The sequence below is a fragment of the Ischnura elegans genome, chromosome 3, assembly GCF_921293095.1.
Source record: "Ischnura elegans chromosome 3, ioIscEleg1.1, whole genome shotgun sequence".
NCBI lineage: Eukaryota > Metazoa > Arthropoda > Insecta > Odonata > Coenagrionidae > Ischnura > Ischnura elegans.
The window spans coordinates 117,636,581-117,653,851 of record NC_060248.1 but is presented as its reverse complement, the minus strand read 5'-3'; the positions used below and the strand labels follow the sequence as shown (position 1 = coordinate 117,653,851).

The 17,271-nt window shown below is 39.5% G+C and overlaps 1 protein-coding gene and 2 non-coding genes across 3 annotated transcripts in view; 1 reads left to right on the top strand and 2 right to left on the bottom strand.

Annotated features, from left to right (window-relative positions):
* Window positions 1-17,271, top strand: part of LOC124156426 (bicaudal D-related protein homolog) — a 301,899-nt gene that overhangs the window by 122,874 nt on the left and 161,754 nt on the right. The window lies entirely within an intron of this gene.
* Window positions 8,591-8,662, bottom strand: Trnaa-ugc. The gene has a single exon. It is a non-coding gene; the product is annotated as a tRNA-Ala (tRNA).
* On the bottom strand, window positions 13,320-13,391 carry Trnaa-ugc. Its single transcript has one exon. It is a non-coding gene; the product is annotated as a tRNA-Ala (tRNA).

The window sequence follows — 17,271 nt, the reverse complement described above, 5'->3', positions numbered from 1 at the left end:
AAGATGGCTGGCCCTCATATTGAGAAGGGACAACACAACCAGGATGATAAAGTAGGTTTATAATGGTAGACAAAAAGGTAGAAGACCTCGATGAAGACCAAGTATTGAATCTGAATTGAATATAGAATAAGTACGATGATTACAAGTCTTGGAGCAGATATGGAACTGACGGAAGACGGAGATGATTGGGGGTGGGTCGTTTGCGAGACCAAAAACCATCTTGTGTTTACTTGGCCACAGGAGTAAGTAAGTAATAACACGATGATACTCACGCGATTAGCAAAGAAAGGTTAAGAGCGACCCGGTGAAACAAAGAAGTGCTTTCCGTTAGAATAATGCACGGCGGAGATCCCCGTTGTCACGGTTGTAATGTCCCTCCACGAGAGAGAGCACCGTATAGTTGAGACCGTAAATTCTTCCTGCTTTCCGCAATTTTCTTCGCCAAGCGTCGCGCAGAGGGCGTAAACACGTCTTGTTTCGCCTTGTAACATTCTCATGCCTCCGCTGACATTAAATACGAGCTCGCTTCAAACTATTCTGGCTATGGGGTACAGTTAGGCGCAACCAGATTCGCTATGTGTTTCAGCCAAGCGCGACTTCCGTCTTCACCGGAGGTACGCATGCAAAAGGAAGAAATTAATCAATCTGTTTCCGACATCATGAAATGCAGGTAAGAAATGTTAACTTTCCCGCATTCATCCAAACATGTGAAAACGTGTAAGATTCGAAAATTGCAGTAGAAAAATCATTAGCCTTGAACTTGTGATTAAGTACTATTAAAAATGTACTGTCTCTAATAAACATAAATGCATTATCGTTTTTAATAAAACAATTTAATTTTTTTCTTCATAAAGTAATCATCCGTAACCGTAATCCGTAACGGCTTTGGTTGCTAAGCGGTTCTTAAAAATTGATGTGGGGGAATATCGGCGAGTTAAAGTGGAGCTTTGAAATCAAACTAAGAAATGGAAGCGGTCACAAAAGTAAAATACAAAAAAATCTGTGAAAGGGACAACTTTGTGTACTTTCAAAGAAATATCACCACACCAATTTTTTTTCCGCGATGATTCCGATATCGCGTCGACTTTTTGACTGCACCAATTCTTGATACTCACTGTCAGTTGTGGATACAGATAATTGCAGGGCCATTGAAAATGTTTGCTGTCTATTCGGAGTTCTGAACCGCTACCACCAAATTTTAGACAATTCTTCCGCACTTACTCAATGTTGTTGTGTTATTATTTCTACGAACACGATTTCGATATTTTCCATTGGTCCAATATCCTCGATTGAATACCTCTCCGTTGAAGGCTGCCAAAATCTCTAGATGAGCCACTTATGTTGCCTCCTAATGAAATATAAACCGAAAAAGGAAAACAAAGAAGAAATGGTGACACAAATTTCTGCCGGTGAATCCTTATTCTATTTATCGCGTAGCACCTCGCAATAATGTTGATTTGGGCCGTCGATGTCTTTGCGATTGACACGGATGACGTGTCCACAGTGATGCGTTGACATTAATATTGGTCACCGGTCCTGTGAATATGGCGCAACCACCTTGAATTTGGGGAAAATATATCACCGCAGACGTAGTGACTCAAGCTCTAGGGCATCTAAATCCGTGGATTTCACCTTCAGCGCAGATTGTGGGGTGGAAACAGCCAAAGGCATTGGGAAGCCCTTCCCTGATAACACAAATATTTTGCGGAATGGCAGAGGAAATCAGGGATATCTATATTCTGAGATGAGAGGAAAATTTTCACGAAGAGGGTTGCATTGATATTGATACATGCACGCTGGCATTATATCCTAGATTTTCACATTTGAATCCAAGCCGTGGGAGTGATAACGTGTCTACGTAATAAACAATCACTTTCCAACCTCTGCTCTGGTAAATAACCAATACTGAATGGTCGAAAAATACTATAAAGTGTCTAATTTTGACAAACTTATTGGAAAATATGCCTATTAGTAGTCATGGGAAAATTGAAAGAAACAAAGCGGGGTGAACGCGAAACAAGGTGGGTTGAATCTTTGGAAGTTCGGACAGCGAGGAGAGAAACCTGAAAGAAACACTGTGGATATAATTTGAAGTTTGATCAAAAATATTTATTCCGGATTTAAAGGTGTACGTTTTTGTTGCAAGTTAAGAAGAAAAAAAGTCGACCTTGGTTTTGACTCCTGAAACTTTCTTGGGAGCCAATTACTACCGAGCCAACGGAGAAACTTTATATTGAATAACAACATTTCTGATGTAATTTCAGACCGCCCAGCCAACGTCGAAGGGTCAATCGATAAACACGTGGCGTGATATGGGAATGTAATAAAGGTGAAGTCCTCGGGCTAATTTGCTAGTTGAATACCTCGTATACTGTATATCCTTGTCGATGTACAAAAAAGAGGTGCAAAATGTTGGCAATAAGAAAATACTGTAGGCATTTTTTCACCGATTGACCAATAAATTTCTCCTTATTAGTTAACCCTTATTACTTTTATATCAATCTCCCTCTTCCAATGCGTCCTTCAGAAAATTCGATAATAATTATATCTGTTGAAGATAAAGATTGGAGGGATGACGCCGGAAAGAAATTCAGGGGGGGCATATGCCAGAAAATACCTTGGGCCCTATTTATCGGAAAATCATCTCAGAGCTTTCCCCCTAATGCGTCTACGCGCCATCCGGATTGGCGAAGCATGCAGAACAGACGAGAAGGGAAGGTTTATCGGAAGGGGTGGTTGGGAGGGGTATTGGATCGGAAGGGTAAGGGGAGACTAATAAAAGGCTGCAAGGAATTGAAAAAGGTATGAACGGGCTGGGCCGTTAATTGTTTCGACAGTGGAATGAGTACTTGTCTGTGAGGGTGGATGTGTTTTAAGCTGCAAAAGCCGGAAAATGGCGGGAGTGTGCTCGTATTTGCATTGCTTTGTGGCTCCTCCAAACGGCACTTCAAGTATTTCCCTATCACGCAGTCGTCTCTCCCGCGTTTACTAATGTGGTGGTGTGTGTGGAAGGAGAAAATGCTCGTGTATGCGTTTCAGTCGGGTGCACATTTTTACACCTCATCTTAGTACGCGGGCTTCATGAAAACGGATTATTCGATTTCCGGATCAAATTAAGTCGTTGGAGCTTAATGCGTGCTGGAGACAGGAATGGCATTGTGATGGGGACAATGGAGAGCACGCGACAAAATCTTTTCGTCGCCTTGCAGAGAATGAATTCACGTAGGGATTCATTTCCAAACAGCGACAATCAATCCTACATGGCATCGTACGTCTGTTTTGTACCCACTGCGATCGCAACAATGAGGCTTTCATTTGCAATGCAAAATAATATGCTTCCGCAACAAATAGAGGTAGTTTATATCAAGTTTCCCTCTGAAACCTCAACTGTGCGTTTATTTTCCTTCTGTATCTGACTAGCTATCCTCTAAAATGAATAAAATTCTGATTAATGCAAAATATTATCAACATAGCTTCATGGCCAGTGACCACGTTTACAATTTCACTGGTTTCACATCCATGTGAAGTGGCGAACAGCTTTCAACAGCAAACGAGATGAAATTACTTACCTTATAGCAGCATTTCAATAACTCAGGTTATGGGTAAAGGTCAGCAAGGAACTTCCACAGGAAATACCTGAGAATTTTCTTTAGATTTTCCCATCATTAGTATACCACAAAAGATGCTGGAATTTATATTTTTGCCTTACCTTTGATGAATCCATTATGGGCAAGTTAATGACGATATGAACTATCTTTTTGGATTCTGGGTGAAGGTTTTCGTTAAAATTCAGTGATGATTCACTCCCGTTGAGGTTCTAATCCTGAATCATGACAGCTATTCGGTACCCGCCCAAGTGCTTCAGCAAAACATTATTAAAGATTTATTACCAAATATTTAGGAGAGGTAGGGACGATGACATCGAATATTGAGGAAGTTGGAGCCGCTTCTTATCATAGAATGGTCAAGCGCTGGATAAGAGTTTTTATAGTGCGCCCATTCCGTCACGTATACTGCTCTACGGGGAATGGATACAGTTATACCACACTGACCTATAATACATCCCAATTATCTTTCCTCGCGCCGTCTAGTCTGACCCAAACGGTAAAAAAAGAACAAAAAACAGTAATGAAAAGTCAGAATTTTCTAAATAATCTCACATTATATGTATGATTGTCTTTCAGAATTACCTCTATCAGTCCTTAAAATTTCAGCCATGGAACGATCTCATCCTACCATGGTCACATGGAAGTATGTGAATAATGGTTTAAAAAAAAATTAATATCCCAGGAGAAAAAAACTGATTTAAATTATCTCGATATCATTCTTTCTTTTGATTTGATGAATATAACAATGTTTCTACAGGTGGCGAAGTTCTAACCAGTTATCCAATTTCCGATGCAGAAAACCCGAGTTATTTCGTAATCTAATGAGGTAATTTTATTTTAAGTAGACCTTAGTCTAATTCTTTTACCGAGCGCTCACTTGCTGATTACACACTCATCGATTGATTCATTAGATAATCATTTTCAACCGAATACCTTGATTTTTACGTGATTTCGCCTTCCAGTCGACCATCACACTTGCATAATACTTCCACAAACCTCAGCGAGATTTATTTGCCTCGAGAATGAAGATAACAACCCCGCATCGGACGCTAGTAGTCGTAAACATTCCCCCTGCCAATGTAACTCACACTTCGGGAAAAATTTCTCACGGAAACGTGACCGACGAACGACAGCCGCGATTAAATTTAGACGAAAGAAAAGTGATACGATTCTCACACGCAGCTACATAGACATCGCAGAAGGTTTGATAATATGGGAATCGGATAAAAGATTCACCTTGGGTCCACATTTCTATTTGATATTTAAGTTTTAGACTATCATTCGAAATTGAGTTTATTTTCATTAACATTCTATGCTATCTAAATTTCAAGTAGAGAAATAACTATTAAGTGTGTCACGTTGATCTTGCCCGGTCAATCTCTCGATTCATTCTTTCCAGGATATTATATTTACGTTTTCATTTTGACATAACCCTGAGTGAGAGCAGTTTTATCGATGAGCATAAATGAATCGATATCAAAGGAAATTATGAAGAAATTTATTTTCTATGATATAAATAACCAATCATTGAAAGTCTCCAGAGATTGTAGACTGAGCAGAAAATATATAAACAGCCATATTTAGGGTACTCGCAAGAAAATATATAACCATTAAAAACATTAATATTCCTCTCCCAATTAGACAGAGATATTGCGATTTTTCCAGATAGCACCCAAAAATTGTGGGAAAATTTTTCATGAGGTTCAAAATATTTCAAAATTAGGACCTAAAATTATCAGATCCTAGGCATAGTGGGCGTAGGCAAGAGGATTTAGCTTGGAAGGAAGACCCTTATCTTCAAGTATTTGAGTACTTGGCACGGAAAACCTACTCGAGGAAGGTGAATGGAGATGGAACAAGCAAGCCCTTAAGGAATAACGATATTCGGAGGGAAGATGGGACACTGTTCTCGTGAGAAGTGCATCGCTTTCATCGCCAATGATGTGCCTCGCCTCTTTCGCCCGCCGATGTAGCAATCCAAACCCATCGAACTCCCTCCGTGTCAACAACTTCCCTCGGCAGCACTCAGCTTCCCTCGAGCTCCTCAAGGGCTCTCGAGGCGTAATACAGTGCTCTCCTCCTCCCTGGTATCTCTTCTGTCCAAAATTAGTTCATATTATTCAAAGCCAACCACGCGACGTGAACGGCGACGGATAATATAACTGTTACTCCCGCGTTGGCGAGCAATACAATAGAAAATGTTTCTCGGTTACGGATGGAAAGGAAAAAAAAATGAAGGTGTTTATTTTACTTTGGAGTCACTGGTAATAAATAAAAACTTGCAATGTCGACTCTCTTTAACTTATTCAATTACTCATTAAGGCTTCACTTCTTAGAATCTCCGCGAATTCATATAAAGTCGAAAGAATCTGTACCTGGCAAGATGGAAATATGGAGAAACGAGTTTTGCTAAAATAAAATATATCGTACATAAGCACAAAACATTTATTCACCTATGAATAGTCTCTTATTCTCACAAATAAGCTTACTTTATGAGGACTTGTTGTGATAGCACTACGTCAGAAAATAATGAAACCATCATTTAAATGTTTAGTAAGAAGGAAACAAAACCCATGGTTTTCTTAAACGCAATTAAGAAGACAAGCAAGCGCAAGCAGTGGTCAATAAGTACAATAACACAATGAAATTAGCCGTACTTTTTTCTACCACTACAATTCTACAGATATTGGGGGTATGAAAACTACATATTCTTAGAATTATTTGGACCACCGAAGACGAACAACGATCATAAATTTTTATCTGTTCTTATCTTACTTTTTAATCCGCCTTAAATGGGAAATTCAAGAGCATCGAGTGAAGTATAACGGTCGAAATAACTGTTATTCACTGCAGAATGAAAGAAAGGCTCCACTGCTCTCTTATCTAATCGGTTCAAAAGCCATGTTTACCTCACTAATTTCCATCTCCGATATTTTACGACTCCCAACTTTGGCCTCTGATAAGAAACGGTGATTTGAAGAGAAAAGAGAATTCTCTAGCGTACTTCGCAATGGCAGTGCAAATAAAGTGAGATATCTCACACTGACGGAAGAATTAACCAACGGATTCATTCTTGGTAAAGTGATTTTTCGGGAATTGCTTAAGGCGATAACGTTTCCGGTCCACTGTGATCTAGTTGATCCATCAAGATTTCTTACTCTTCAAGAAACTCTTTGACAGATTAATTATCCATGTGCAAGGAGACGATATAAAAACTGTTATGCTAGCCGATTTTCGAAAATAGTTCATAGCACGGAACTTTCAAATAGAACTGATTTCTTCTATGAGATTACATTGTGAAATTAAAAAAAGAAAAGGCGGAGATCTGAAAAAGAAATGAGATCAAAGGTAACTGAAAAGGTCTGGCAATCGCTCGCAAAATATCAGCACACGTACTACATGAACACATTAATCTGAATCTTCTGAGCTCTGCAGTTAGGCAACAGGGAAAAATATATTTGCTTCTGGTACAATAAGAGGCAGTACATTATCATACGACCAACAACGCCAGGAGTTTACTCTTCTGATTCTAAAAATATAGTCCTATAAGTAAGAAAACTAACGTATCATGATACAGGAAAGTCAAGTTGATGACCTGCAGTAACATTTCAACAGCCTTGTGAAGTTTGAAACTTTACATCAGATATAATTGCTGCCAATTCGCCATTGCTCACTATCATTTATTGATTTTTCTCACTTTTGAGAGAAAGTGCCTCATTTATGACATGCACGTTGTAAATACAAGCTAAGCAATTTAAAGCACAATTGAAGGTAGTGGTACAGGTATAAAGGGAAGAGCAATTAACGAATGAACTTTTCATGCTCATGCCCATACAACACGCTTTTCAATTAAAAATATCTTCACTGAAAGCGCCAGCGTAAAATTTCGTTTCAGGATCTTACAACTACCTGAACCCAGGGGCGCAGCCAGGAATTAAGGCTAGGGGGGGTTTCAGGAGCAACTAACGCTGGGGGGCTTGGGGGTATTGCATACCCGCCAGGGTAAGCGGGAGGTGCGGAGGCCTTCCGCCGGTAAAAAATTAAGATAAATGGTTCAAAATGGTGATTTTTACGGCTTTCTGAGGGATATTTTATTAATCCTCTCACTATTCTATAAGTAATATTAATCCAATTAAGTAAAATAGATTTACCTTAAAAATTTCTGTGAGCTCTGGGGGGGGGGGTTTATCCCCCAAAACACCCCCTCGCTGCGCCACTGCCTGAACCAGCATGGTCACCATTGGTTTCCCCAGTAAAAATACATTTCTCTTGATTTTTCAAAGGGCGTGTAGAATTTCTGATACAGTGCATAATGTAGGAAGAATGATAGCCAGTGTGAGTCCACTGCAAGTGCGCCGATTATCCTCTGATTTCTCGCCGACAGAGTCATAGGCTGAGGCGGCGGCGCCCTGTACATGTACGTAATAATACACTCACCAGCTCAATCCCATTTCGTCATTGACAATCGTATTAAATCTCTTTCTCCTACGCTATGGTTGCCGCTCGATCCGTTGCAGACCGATATGAATGAGACCTATTACTACAATGATCACGCCCTACGTGCTTGATTTCCAGCTGCGCCTTCAGAATCTATCAGATCAGAATTTTCGGAAGGGAATCATTATCACCAGAAGTAATTTCATCAGAAAAAAATCAAGATTCCACACTTATAATTATTCAAATGCTCAGAGAACGTTTTCTATCTTTACCATCTGTGACTCCTGAGGATTCAACAGTCATATCTTAATTGCAAAATCAAATTTGCACCCTATCGCCCAGGGAATTGAACGACAATATTCAGACATGAGACATTTCCCAGATTTTTAATTCGTCTGTACGTCTGGGAAAAATTCCTTCGGGATTGAAAATTCGTCCGAACCTTATGTGGCATGATTTTAAGGTATCAATCGCCTCGATGGGTGCCAAATTTAAACTTAGCTGTAAAATAGCAACTTTTATGTAATACGAAAACATAAAAAAAGTGGAGATACCAGGGACCGAACCCGGGGCCTTTCACATGCAAAGCGAACGCTCTACCACTGAGCTACATCCCCTGTGGTAAGATGGATTAACTTTGATAAAGTACTTCCTTAATTGAGATTACCCGATAATATGTTCTTCCCACCTTTTAAGCCCATGAAAAAGCAGCGTAATAGTAGCGATGCCCAATATGTCTTCCAAACTTTACGTGAATCCTGGAGAAATTCGAAAAATTGCACTTAATTTTGTTGGGCTTTAGCGTGCATGGAGTCATACTGCTATCATTTTTCGTATTTGCTATAAACCTTTCGGAGGAAAAAAAACCATGCTGAAGTATCAACCTGGCTCTAAGACTAAGCATTCGTCAGTGCGTATTCCCGCATAATTTTTCTACAAAATGAAGAAAAGGGGTTCGCAAAAACAGTGAGGATCGATGATGCACGCAATAATAACAACGGATTTTGCTAATGCATAGTTATTTTTCATTGGATTTCTATTTTGCGTTCACTTCCGGCTCTTCAAATGTACGTTACTCATGAATAATTTCAACCTTTACAGAGCTGGTGACGAACTTGGACACGCCCAGTATAAAAAGACCCGAAAAGCGACCACTCCCCGAAGTCTTTCGCAAACGCGGGGATTGGTCGGTTTCGCCACCTGTGCGCAGTCGTTTGCTTCGGAATAATCAGAGCGCAAGATTCGTCGCCTGGGTGTCTCATCGGACCCAAGTGTCCCAAGGCGACATCCCACGCGCTGTAAAGGTCGCCAACCTTTTTAGTCTTACGCCCTGTCATCCGCCCCTCACAAGCAATCAAAGCCTAATGAGTACAGGAGAAAAATTCCGTTTTTACGTGACTAAAATATATTTTACTGTGAGACTTCGCATAGTTATAATTTGACTGATGATCACTGAAAACATTCAGCTCTTCTTCACGTTTTTTTAGCTTTTCAATCTTTTTCTTGTTGTACATTTCGTTTTGCAATTTCAGTCTCAATCATTTGAAAATAAATTTTTATCCTCATCCGATCATAGCTTATGGATTTGTTATTTTTATTCAATGGTTTTTTCCATCGATTGATTATTTGTTTTTGTTTTAAACAAGAAAGCAAGCCTAAAGGAAATCAATTTATCCTACTGGGGAATCCATATAAAATAAAATTTATTTACACTAAGTCTTTCACGTAAGCAAATGCGATGGCAGTATAAAATTTCTTAGTTTTAAAAAAGAAAATAATCCCAGCCTTGAAGTATTGCATTCATCTATTTTAAAATACGAGAAGTAAAAGCTTATTTGTCGTAGAAATATCACAGGGTAGGAATGCTATGAATGATGAAATAAAGCGAAATTTCGCTGAGGAGCATTTGAAACATAACTTAAATGATATATGATTGCACTGTAACTATTAGTTCTTCCCGTTGCAATACGCTTCATATCAATGCGGATCCTGTTCCACAATGATGGGGGAAATAATGACAGGCATGCGCCTCCATTGCCTGACAATTATACTCTTCCTACTCAAACCTTAGAAAAATCAAAACGACATGTACTCCGACGCTTAAGGCTTGTCACGTACTCTTCACCTACAGTTTGGGAAGTAGGTGCAAATATGTAAGCTACACAATTAAGTATCTAAACCTTTTTGCTGCTATGAAAATAAAACCGCAGCAGTAGGTTACTCTTAAGAATCGGCAGCGAAATTAGCAAATCATAGCACAATGATCTTCGGCTTCGCAGCTAGTCGTGCAAAACTTTTAATTTTGATCTCTATTCGGTTAGCCACCACGTCACATTGTGTTGCCACGGAGTATAGAAATACCTATATATTTGTGGACCCTTTGGTTATTACTCTGGCGACGACTTTCCGAGACATCAGTTGAATGAATTTTCATCAGGGCTTGATGACAATGTCTGATTCGTATTAACCAAGAAACTTCCTCAGAAATGCCGAGTGGGGCCCCGTGGAGAACGCGAACGGAATTTGCCGACTTTCATGCGCTAAGATTGGCTCAGATCATTCATGGCTTTCCATTCCCTGGCACTGTGTGATGTATGGCAGACGAGGCGATATAGCCGTCGGCCTCATGGGATATATATCGTGTGAAGGACGATATAAATCGCAAAACGGGACCTAAATTTAAGCATAACTCCTGTAGTTCGTGGCGCACAAGTCGAGGATAGGGACCGGGTCACGAATTCAAAGTGACTCGGGGGTCGGGAAATGAGGGGTGGGAGAGAATGAGGGGGCGGGGGAGTCAAGACGATTCGGGACGCGGAAAAAAACAAACAATGGATCGACTCGAATTGCGGGGGAGAGGGAGGGGTCTGAAAAGGCGTCGGGTCACGTGACACCCAGCGTCGCAAAATTCTTCCGTCTCACCTTTCTGCACTCTTTCTTCGACGCGCACTCCTTACCCCACCCAAGAAACCGCTGCTGCCATCGCATTCGATCGAGGTCACCGCAATAAGTCACGGTGATACGCCGTGGGGAGGTATAATCCTCGGGAGGGTCCCGTGCGGCGAGTGACTCAGATATCGCCCCACTCGGGTTTATGCGAATCGCTTTGCTCTTTCTTTCTCTCTTTCACAGCGAGACGGCTTCGAAAGCCGAAGGAGTGGACGCGTAGGAGGATGTAGACCTTTGATATTAAAAATGAAAGGATGGCAGACTAGACATTTTTGCCCTGTTACCTTTGCTGAAGCTGGCCGTCGCGCGGCACCACCATTACATGTGAGGTTACTAACAATAAAGGCCTGGTTACATGGTACATTAACACGTAAAAGTTAATGTACGTTTGCATGAATGATTTTGGTGGACCGGAACGGAACATGTACGAATGCATTAACCAAATTAGAACAGGTTCTATTTTCCGTTCATGCATTCGCACAAGTTGGGTGTTTACGCGGAGCATTTTCGTGTTCATTCACGCGTTCATACATTTAGACATTAAGCCGTACGTGTTCTGTGAGACGACTTCTATGCAGACTTGGGGAGTATCTTTATATTTTAACTTCCACCAGAAGATGATGCAGTGAACCGGTAGACGATCGTCTCATGTTTTCATCTCTGTAGTTACGCCAAGTTAAGATGATATGAACGAGATCTAATTCGCTGAAACCTATACTTTGGAATTGCGTTCGCTGTTTACTGAACATGTAATCATTTGTGGCTTGATCATCATTGTAAAATAAAATTAAGTTTAAATTGGAAACTGCGCGAAAATCGAACGGGATGATAGTACTTTTTTAAGTACTCTAACTGCAAAAAATGGGCCCAGATTGTTTAGAACCAAATAACAATTCAATGCGTATTATATGAGAAGGGCAAAAATCCTAAACTATATTATATTATTATTCATGCGTTCAAATGGCTAAGATGTCCGGATGCGCGATTTCTAAGCTTCTCTCAGGGGATTGGTATCGTCATTCCATTGCATTGAGTTCAGTGCTAAAATCGTTGTTTGAATAGCTATTCTCACTCAAGACTTTCGATGAAGAAATAAAAAAATAATTTGTAACTAGTTGATTGTTTATGGGATATCGGCAGTCTTGCGTGAAACTCCACCCCAAAATTCTGGCTTCTGACTTGACGTGAATGTTGTAGTCTAACTGAAAAAGGTTTTTACTTATTCGATCAGGTTATTAGATAAACTTGTATCATTGGATCTTTTAATAGCTTGAAATTTGCTTTCCTTCCGCCGTAAAACAAAAAGAGAACGAGATACGTCATGCTATAAAGATATCAAATTTGACCGAATTCTGTCGACGTTCATGGGATAGAATATACTTTACCTTTGCCTTGCGCATAAGATACTATTTTCCCTGTAACTCTCGCTCATGTTTCTAAATTCTTCTCCTCTTTTCCTCAGAGAGGCAACAAAAAGAGAGATAACATCTCTTATCAGTGTTTCAAATGACAAAGACGCATATGATTGGGTTGTTCTATAGATAAAAAAAAAGATTCAGTTCCATTTCACACTAGGTCTCGAATCAGTGAGCTGAACCATTTTTACCGCCTTTTCAAGTCCAGGAATGGATATATTCACTGGATGCCACTCATGTGGCTACAATAAAACTTTTATGGCCTTGCTTTCATTAATGTATTCGGACTGGGGCAATTTCACACTCGATGAATCATCAAATGTGGGGCATACCAGCGGAAACGCTTTGCATGAGAAATGATACGCTATGCTCGGACAGTAACTCCTCAAAGTATGAGGTCCCGCTGGTGTAGCGAGGATAAATATCACTCATGATATCACGAAAAGCATTATGGTGTGTAAGAAGAAGAAATAGGGATCTACGATTTGAAGATGTGGGTGTGGAGAAGGCTGCAGAGAGTGAAATGGGTGGATGAAGTGAGAAATGGAAAGATGCTGGAAAGAATTGGGGACGAAAGAACATTATTGAGAACTACACGAAAGAGAAAGGGGACTTGGATAGGGTATATTTTAAGAGGGATGTGGATTTTAAATGCAGCAGTCCGGGGAACAGTGGAAGGAGAAAATAGAAGAGGAAGAAGGCTGAAGATGCCGTACTGAGGAAAATAGGAAGGTATAAGGAAACCAAGGATGAGGCTCGGGACGGGAGGACTATTAATTACGTTTAATTAATAAAATAAATTAAGCTTGAAGGTATTGCAAAATTTCTTGTCGAAAAGTTATCATGAATGCCCTCCCTAATGAACAAATATTTACGTACACATAAATCTTCGTAGTAACAACATAAAATATGGAGATGCCGGGGATCGAACCCGGGACCTTTCACATGCAAAGCGAACGCTCTACCACTGAGCTACATCCCCAATGTATTGTGAATAAGATAAAGAGCTCTAGGCTAAGAAGAAGCTTATCATTTGATAGACATCTGCGAAATATGATCATTCTATTAATTCTATCAATGCAATTCCTTTAATTCTATTGCCTTTAACTATCAGAAGTGCACACGGCACGAATGGCATGTGACATTTCAATTGATAATTGAATACGCATTTCCCCGAGTATGAAGTAATATTTATTTATTTAATGCAGCCCAAAAACAGCAGAAGGCCAGTTACAAAGGATAATTAATATTTTGTCTAAATATATTAACAATATATTATGCAACATAAATAAGAATACCTGATACATCTTTTTGGCTCCTATCAAATTAACATGCTCGTTCGTTAATTACATCACAATCCTTCGTCATTTCATGAATGCCATTTAAAGCGCTCACTGCTTGGACAGCCGATTGATCATTATTCTGACCTATCACCATATTTTTCACCGCCATGCGAGACAAGTTTCGTCACAGCAACTTGCAGGCGTTTTGCATCAAGAGGGTAGGCTTACGCGAATACGCTGAGAGCACAATTAAAATAGGGAACTATGAATATCTTGAAACATAATTGAAACGAAATATTTCAAGCTTTCACATTTCCCAAAAGATTGGGATGTCTGTTTGCATAAAAATAATAAAATATTAAATTATTAACAGTATCATTCTTTCAACAACTTACACGTTCAATGACTGTTAATAGAGAGTTCGTGGGTGGGCCACATTAAAAATCTAGGTGCATTGGATAGTCATGGCTGTGATAACGTAAACATGGAATTTTTAGCATCCTATATTCCTTATACCAAAAGAACAGCCTGACGCTTAATCTCAATGTCTCCCCGTATTGAAAGTCCCTCACGGCCTTTGAAAACGTGACTTTGAAAGAAAAAGGAGTAGGTGAGGTCATCGGTATCACGAAAGATGCAACTTTTTAAGTCACCAATCCCACAGTCGGCGCAGCGTGTTGTGACTTTCTATTTTAGCATTCCGGCGAGTACTGAGCGCATTCAAATGAGAGCAAATGCTAGGCTATAGAAACCAGTTTGGCGCGTAGCGTTCGTCGTAAATCGACCACATCCAAGATAACTAGTCGCTCAATTGACACTACGGCGCAGTGACTCTTTTGTCACCACAATGCATTCAAGTTCTTTCCATGGCTTAAATATGCTCCAACCAGAGCCTACTCCTTACCCTTCGATACCAGTCACCGAGCAGGCACTAAGCTAAAGAAAGGAGTTGGCTGAACGATTGGATGAAAAACTCTCGGGCTTCCAAACGGGTGATATGTGACTCCATGCCGACGTTTCGGCATCTTACTCCGCTATCGTCCTCTGCAGAATGTGTATAAAAATCATAAGTAAAAACATATTTTTAATTTAGAAATAAACATATTTCAATAAAGAGGATCTCATTGCAAGAAGCAGCTATTCTTGTGAGATTATACCAAGGAGAAAAGAAGCTCCATTCAAAGGTGAAGGGTGAGTTGTTACTTTTGGAACCAGACATCCCATAATATATTACCGGATACGTTCCTGGGACCTAGAGCTACCGTTTTGGAATGAATTACATGAAATTGCCTATGATTTAAATTAAAACTGTTATTTACTTCATAATTCCACGAAAAAGAAAGAATATGGTGTGAAATGCCATGCCTTCGAGTTAGTTTTGGTGCAATTTTCAATGTTCAGTGCTCCTATTGGCTCAGATGAATCACTTTTGTAACTCATTTCTCTTGTTTCTTTACAGGTAAGACCTTGACTGTCAATCTCCGATGCAAAAAGTGGCGCTGTCCCTTATCAGTAAGTGATAAATCACCTGTAGTGTTCGTGTAGGAGAACATGCCTCGGGTAATGGAGACAATTAATTAAAATCGTTTAATAAATTGAAAGATTGTGCAATACATTGCATGAATAAATGCATTATTAAAATAAAATTTACCGGCCATTTTCCATAAATATTTTAATTCACTTCAATTTGAGTTATGTCATGAGTGGGTGAATGGGAATAATACAAAATATGAAAACCGGTCCTGATATGAAATTAAAGTATTTTGTGGAGAATCACCTGTAACTTTAACTTAAGAAATGATACTTTGCAATTTGCCACATAAACCTTTATTTCAAAGGACTCAACATGTTTGACTGCATTGCTCTACCATCAGGAAGGAGTCATCAGGGGAGTCTTGATACTTCAGTGCAGACGTGTTGACTCCTTTGAAATGAAGATTATGTGGAAAAGTACAAAGTCTTCATATATTACTATGGATCGCCACAATGAATCAGCCTCCACCATTCATTTTAAATTTTAATACTCCCATATGCTAGAACTCCTCCAGATTAAGCCAAACAAAACTATCTATAAGAATGAAGGTGATGAATCACGTGAAGTCCCGGAAATAACTGTAATTCAAACGGAATATATCCGTGTGTAATATATGTTGTTTTTAAATCTATTGTTTTTGCAAGAAAGTAACCTATGGATACACGAACTTGTATTGCTAGTTTTAAAACCTTAGCACACGCTTACTTCTAGAAATTTAGTCTAGGAACGAGAGAAACATAAGTCTCGTTTAGTTCTATTGTAATGCGAGCGCTCCTTTCCTGGCAATTGTTTCACGAAATGTGCTAGGGCACGCGATAATACCCAGCAGTAATAAATGTTGCAAGAAGATCTGTGGATTCATACATGCAGTTTACTCAGCAAAGAAAATTTTACCCTGCCCACGCAAGCAGTTCCTTTGTTTTCCATCGCCTTGGCTCTTGCGATGAGCAGTGTTTACTGCCATAGAACACAAGGGTGCAGGTTCAGGTACAATTTCGAAACGAATCCAAAAAAATAACTTTTAAAAAGTGCATAAAATGGAGGTTTTAGAATTTGATATGTTAACTGATATGACAATAACTTTTTTCAATTCTGCAGAGCAAGAATTTATCTTAGAGATAAATTTTAAGCTAATAAATGTGGATGGCCGTAAAAAAATCGATTCAAAACCAATGCAATTTCATGTCGATTTAAAGTAATGACACCCACGTATAGGGATAGAAATATAGAATGTTTGTAGCAGACAACGAGATTTCATACCAATATACATTTTAATTCTATAATTTAATATTAGAAATGATATTTTAATAGGTATAGGATTGTATTGATAGCTTTAAAATTTTGAATAGATATTTTGGAATCATAAATTAAGTAATATGAACTCTTAGCTCTTCGAAAAAACGTGGCAAAATTACGGGATTCGTCGATAACCATCAGTTACGTGAACTTTCCCATTGAAATTGAGACTCTCGTGTAATCGAAGACAAGCTATTAAAAGGAAATGTCGAGAGAACGAGAAATTTTCGGGTCTGGTACAGTTACGATCATTGAACAAAAAGGAGCATCTGGTTGTCCTAGAAGGTCCGAAAGCGCGCGTGAGGAGAATGTCAGACAAGAAACCGTTTCCGAAATATCCCGATGCGTGGACCCCGGCTTCTCCATGTCCGAGAAAAGTTTCCGAAAAAAAAACCGGTGCAGGAGAAGGGTGAACGCTTCCGTGTCCAGGCGTGTTTTCCGACAAAACCAGAGCAGGAAGGGCGGAATATTCGAGGAGCGACAGGATAGACTTGTTTTTTCGAGAGGAACACGCCGATATTTGAACCAAACCAAATCGAACGCAAAGAGTTTCATGACGAGATTCGAAGTGGCTGCTGTCATTATTTTTGGGCACGAGAAAATTTTTGCGGGGTGAAAGTACAGTTGAGATTCAGAATGAAATTAATTTTTTGGCATATTACCTAACGTGCTCTTTGATTTTCGAAATTACTATGCGATCGATCTCGTGAAGAAATGTCAGTATTTATATAAAGTGATCCTTATAGGAG